This window comes from Aethalodelphis obliquidens, unplaced genomic scaffold (genome assembly GCF_003676395.1).
Source record: "Aethalodelphis obliquidens isolate GAN/ISIS:26980383/991018 unplaced genomic scaffold, ASM367639v1 scaffold5, whole genome shotgun sequence".
NCBI classification, from domain to species: Eukaryota; Metazoa; Chordata; class Mammalia; order Artiodactyla; family Delphinidae; genus Aethalodelphis; species Aethalodelphis obliquidens.
This window is the reverse complement of record NW_020837949.1, coordinates 47,533,386-47,539,630: the sequence shown is the minus strand read 5'-3', so window position 1 is coordinate 47,539,630 and position 6,245 is coordinate 47,533,386. Positions and strand designations below refer to the sequence as shown.

General features: G+C 40.5%; 1 non-coding gene across 1 annotated transcript; it reads right to left on the bottom strand.

The window, feature by feature from the left end:
- Positions 1-1,746: 1,746 nt before the first annotated feature.
- LOC113618631 (U6 spliceosomal RNA) lies at positions 1,747-1,857 on the bottom strand. The gene has a single exon (XR_003432065.1). It is a non-coding gene; the product is annotated as a U6 spliceosomal RNA (small nuclear RNA).
- Between the last annotated feature and the right edge of the window lie 4,388 nt (positions 1,858-6,245).

The following is a 6,245-nucleotide window of genomic DNA, read 5'->3' as shown; positions in this document are numbered from 1 at the left end:
GCACTGTGGTGCTGTGCTTAGAGCCCCTTTCAGGGCTGGGGAGCTCATTCTCCTGATGCCAGGAGCACAGCTCACAGCTCATAGCACTGCCCTCTGTGGAAGGGAGTCTTGACCAGGTTGTGCCCTATTCAATGAGTAGGAGGAGGACTCAGCACCTTGCCTGGATCTGGGACAACCACAAAAGGCTCCAGAGCTCCCCAAGGGATCAACTGACATCTTCATTGAAACTCCATCTATGTTCAGTGTTTCTTTCTTGCTTCCTTCACTCCCTTCAGGTGCTGTTTCCAGGAGTACTCCCAGTAAACTTCCTGTATAGGAAACAGGACCCAAGACATTTCTCCAGGACTATCTTTTGAGAGCTTCAATAAACTTCCAGCAGTGGTCTTAGCTGGGGGGACTTTGCCCCCAGGGGACATTTGGCAAGGTCTGGAGACATTTTTGGTTATCTCTACAGAGCAGGGCTGCAGAGATCTAGTGAGAAGAGGTCAGGGATGCTGCTGAACATCCTACAGTGCACAAGACAGTCCTCCACAACAAAGAATTATCTGGCCCAAGATGTCAATGGTGTTGAGGTTGAGAAACCCTGGAGGAGAGGTATTTGGGGCATGGTTATTTCCAGGTAGGCGAATGATGGTGGAGAATAAGTTTTGTAATTCAGACCATCAAATAGTGCTTCAGGTGAGAAGAATATCCATTACCATGAGCCCTAGCTTCCCTTCCCCAACCCCAATTCTTCTTCCTCTGTGCCTACTGACTCTTGATACTGATTTCCTCTGAAAATACCCCCTGTGGTAGTCTTAGCATTGCTCCTATTGTCAATTATGTGTAGTAGATGACACTAGAAAACATGAAGCAGCGCTGCTCACTGACAGTGTTCTTAAATGAGGCTTCTTCCTCTGATATTCTTCTTCTGCTTTTCCCCTCCCACTTTCAAGGTCAACAGTAACCTTACTGGCCTATTGTTTTTCTTGAAGGAATCTTTCATTAACTAAGAAATAGCTTATTTGCTACTTTACTTACTAGTGGGAGGTCTCACGCTCTTGAGCTAGAACTATTTCTTCTTCTTCACCCACATCAGGCTAGGCTGAGTTCGTGTTACAAATGTGCCAATCAAATAGTTGACTTTGTAGACTGTGCCTTTAAAGCCAATTCGACTCCCGGAGGAATCAAAGCTTTCACCCAACTAGAGGCCAGGTAGCTGGTGATTTCTGCAAGCTTCTCCTCCCCTCTGGTAGGAATAAGGCACTTTGGGGGCTTAGTACATGGCTGCCTGAGGTGTTCTCATTCCTAAAGTTGTGCTCACTATGAGGGCTTCCCCAAGTTAAAGATGTGAGCGTGACCTCACTTTCATGTGTTATTATTGGAAAATAACTGGAATCCAAGCCAAATTCCAGCAAACATAGTCCATGGAGATGTTGGAGAAAAACCCAAAATAAGTCAAGTGTGTTATTAGAAATTTGTTCTATAATCCTAACGGGACACAGTTATTGTTAAATGGATATATTCTCTACCACTCCTATACCTGTTCTGGAAGAATCTTTGATGATAACCAGGAAACATCAAGTGAAAATAATTCTAATTTTTTTATGAATTGATCACTAGCTGAGACTTTGCCTACTCTAGAGTCTCCTTCAGACTTTGGAGGGAATTAGTACTGGCCAGTATTTGTAATTGGAAAATAAGAAACAGACATTACCTCCAGTTTTCTTGTCTTTTTTAAAATGTTTTTTTAAATTAATTTTTATTAAAAATATGGAACATTTCACAAATTTGTGTGTCATCCTCGCGCAGGGGCCATGCTAATCTTCTCTGCATCATTCCAATGTTATACAGTATATGTGCTGCTGAAGTGAGCACACTTCCAGTTTTCTTGATAAGGAAATTGATTCTCAGGGAGATACGTGATTTGTTTACATTGCCATAGCAACTAAGTGGCAGAGTCAGGACCCAAAGCAGGACTTCTGACACCAAGTCCAGTGCTCTTTGCTCTACACCATAATTGATCCTCCAGGAATTAATATTTCAGCTACTATATTCCCCATCACTGTACATTCTCAAATATTGCTCAACCCTCCCTCTCCGATATATAAAATGCCCCAGTCTAATCTTTACTTCAAATGTGGGACCTTCTCTTTTTGGCATTTATGCATACTGTATAGAATCAGTGATGACTTATCTTTAACCTCAATTAAAAGATAAAAAGTATTCATCGTGAGGTGTCCCCCACTAACTCCAGAGAGTGACTGGGGTTCCAGACCAATGGTATGAGTCAGAATCAGTAGTTTTACAGGTATTATACTCATATAGATATCTATGATTATTTATCATTTTTGCATTCATTCAAAAGTTACTGCACCAAAACTACAATCTGGCACTAGAGATACAGTGCTAAACAAGATGAAAAGTTTTCCTGCTTTCAGGGAGCTTGCATTCTACTAAAGAGAGGGTATATATTTTTTTTAACTGAAGTATAGTTGATTTACAATGTGTTGGTTTCAGGTGTACGCAAAGTGATTCAGTTATATGTACATAAATATCTATTTTTTTCAGATTCTTTTCCCTTATAAGTTATTATAAAATATTGAGTATAGTTCCCTGTGCTATACAGTAGGTCCTTGTTGATTATCTATTTTATATATAGTAGTCTGTGTATGTTAATCCCAAACTCCTAATTTATCCCTCCCCCACTTTCCTCTTTGGTAACCATAAGTTTGTTTTCTTTGTCTGTGGGTCTATTTCTGTTTTGTATGTAAGTTCAGTTGTAGCATTTTCTTTGATTCCACATATAAGTGATATCATGTATTACTTCACTTAGTATGATAATCTCTAGGTTCATCCATATTGCTGCAAATGGCATTATTTCATTCTTTTTTATGAGAGAGGGTGTATTAAGAAGTAAATGCACAAGACAATTCCAGATTATGAAAATTGCTCTGAAGAAAAAAAAATGCTGTATGTGATAGTGAATGAAGGCCTCTCTGAGGAAGCAGATTTGAGCTATGACTTAAGTGACAAAGACATGTCTGTGAAGGAGTGGAAGAAGTATTTTTCAGGTAGAGGGAACAGCATGCAAAGGTCTTAGATGGGGATGAGTTGGCTTCTGGGTTCCTTTAGGAGCAAAAACGGGATCCAGAGAATGAGCAAGAGAAGGACAGACCACGTGGGGCCAGATCTCGCTGGGCTTTGTGAGTCAGAGAAAAGAGGTTAGATTTTACTCTAAGAGTAATGGGAAACCACCCGGTGTTCTAAGCAGGGGAGTGATGTGATGTGATCTGGTTTACATTCTACAGATTCCTCTGCTGTTTTGTGGAGAATGGAGGGTGGGCAAGAATGAAAACCCACAATCTAGTTAGAGAAGGTTGGATTAGACAAGGGAAGTAGCAGTGAGGTGGAACAGCTTCGACAGGTACTTTAAGCAAATGCAGTAGGATTTACTGATGCTTTGGATGTGGGGCAAGACGTGAGGAGAAGGGAACAACTGTGGTGATTCCTAGTTTTGGTTTGAGGAGTTGAGTAGAAGATAATGCATTACTAAGGTGGGGGAAAAAATGGGGTGTGAAATGGGGTAAGTTCCAGCAGCAAAGGGTAAATAATGAGTTCTTTCATAGACACGTTAAGTACAAGATACTTATCAACCATTTAGTGGAGAAAGCAGGTCAGAGGAAAGAACAGGGGGAGAAGAAAATCTGATTGAGAAGGAATTGTCCCTGAGATAGAAGGAAACTAGTAGATTGTAGGGTCAAGCAAGCAAAGAGGGGAAAGTATTTTAAGCAGGAGAGACTGGTCAGCTGTGCCTAATGCTAAAGAAGAGGTCTAGTAAAGTGAGGGCAGAGAATGGAGGATAGATTCTGAAACTCAGAAAATTTGAGTGACAAAGGAACAGGAACACAAGACCCTTAGGGTACGGATGCAAAGGGTTTGCACCTTGGTTTCAGTAACTGGATTAATTGCAAGCTGTTGAAATGGCCCCTAAAGGTGACTTGGAACATCCTCTGCCACTGCCATCTTCCTCCACTTCCTTCTCCCTCTCACTGCGATTACAGAGCCCTGAGTTTCCGTCATCCAATGGGTGTTTAACACTCTCCCAATCAATAGGATTTCCCCAAGTGAAAGGGAAAGGAAAGGTTGACAGGACCATGGCCTTGCTCTATGTGTCCATGGTCCCTTGAGCTGCCTCTTGTCTACATCGTACCCTCAGCACAGCGCGCATGAGCAGAGCTGCTGGACATGCGGAAGGACAGAGCGTTGGCATGGAGTCATTTCACTTCTTTGAGCCCCAGTTTACGTTAAGTGAGGGTTTTGAACTGAAGGATATTTAAGGCTTCTTCAGGTTCCAATACTGTCTGGATCTCAGAGGTTCCATTTCATTTACCAGCAGTAAGAAGCAGCATGCCAAACAGTTGTTTGGAAAATTTAGTGAAAGCAACACATTTCCCCTTCTTGAATTTGCCTTAAACAGAGTGGGGAAATGTAGGCTGGTTGCGTTATTCCCGTCATGTGGAGGCTCAGGCTGAGAGTCTTAGTATTGCACGGTACGTGTATTTCTTGCTAACGATCCCTGAAGCTGATTTTGGTTTTAATTGTGTGAGCCTAGCAAAGCATAGACACTCGGGTAATAATGACTCTGTAAAATCAATATAGAGAAACCTTGGATTATATGAGACTGCTACCACTCAGTGAATCATACTATGTAATATTTCCTAAAAGATAATGGGTTTCAAAACCAAACATAAATCTTCAGTGACATGTTGGCTATTTGTCATGTCTTCTGGCAGTGGAATTACAGCAGCTTCAATAAAATCCACTTGGTGGTTGAGTTGCAGATTAATATCTGATACAATCATGGCTTTAGGACCACAAGAAGTAACGCACAGGGGGAGGACAGCAAGTTTGCAATTATTCTAGGGTTTTAGTAACCCTGATTCCAAACCTTGGCCCAGAAATTGCTCAAAAAATTGCAAAAAAGCAATAATAATGTGGGCCTTTGAATATTAAGGGCTGTAAAGTGATACTATGTTCTTGAAATAGTAAACATGACTTCCATATGTGGCCCAGTGTGCTCAACACTGCCAACTGTAATGCAAAGCAAATTGATCTGCATCTGTGTTGTTCACACCATTTAACTCCTGGTTTCCCATCTGAATCCTTGACACAATATAATCACCTCTGCATATTTCTTGACTTAGTGGAACTATTTTCCCCATGACAAGGAAAATGAAATTGATTTTCTGATTAAATGACTTCAGTTAGTGCTTCTGAGTTAACACTGCTTCTCTGTGACAGATGAGTCAGCAACATTTATTGAGCCCCCACTGGGCAAGAAGTATTTACAAGGTGCTACATGAATCTATAAGAACAGTAACTTTGCAGCCTTCCTGATCCATCTATGCTTGGAATTAAGCAGCTATTTCTGTCCAGATGCCAGGTTAACACCTAATTCTCTGAATGTTGTGGAGAAAGAGAAGGTTGTCTTGACAACAGTTTGGAAAAGAACTGATTTAACCTAAAACTGCTGTCTTAGCAATTGAATATGGATGCAAGTGTTCTTTGTAATTTAGATCAGTATCTAGGTAGATACCTCTTTAAAAAAATTAATTAAAAAACAGGTAATACTGTCACATGTTGCAAAAGCCAGAAAGGTACAAAAGGTATAAGTAAAGTGTCTCCCTTCCACCTCAGTTCCCTGGGTACCACTTCTAGCCCTAAAGGTCTCCACTGTCTCTAGTTTCCTATATGTCCTTCCAGAGATATTAAATGCATTAAAAGCAAAAGCACACGTATTGTGTGTTTTCTCTCTCTTTTTAAAACACACATGGTAGCACATTTATTGTTCTGATTGTGTTTTTCAAATAATGTTTCTTGGAGATTCTCGCATATCAGCACAAAGAAAAATGCAGCCCCTCATTCTTTTTTTTCTAACAGATATAACTGGCATACGACATTGTATTAATCCAAGGTACACAACATAATGATTCGATATATTTATATATTACGAAATGATCACCATGATAAGTTTAGTTAACATCCAATACCACATTCAGTTACATATTTTTTTCTTGTGATGAGAACTTTTAAGATCTACTCTGTTAGCAACTTTCAAATATACAGTACGCTAATTGTTAACTATAGTCACCATGCTGTATATTACATCCCCTGCACTTATTTCTTATAACTGGTAGTTTGTACCTTTTGACTTCCTTCATCCATTTGGCCTCCCCCCTCTTACCCCCTCACCCCCATCTCTG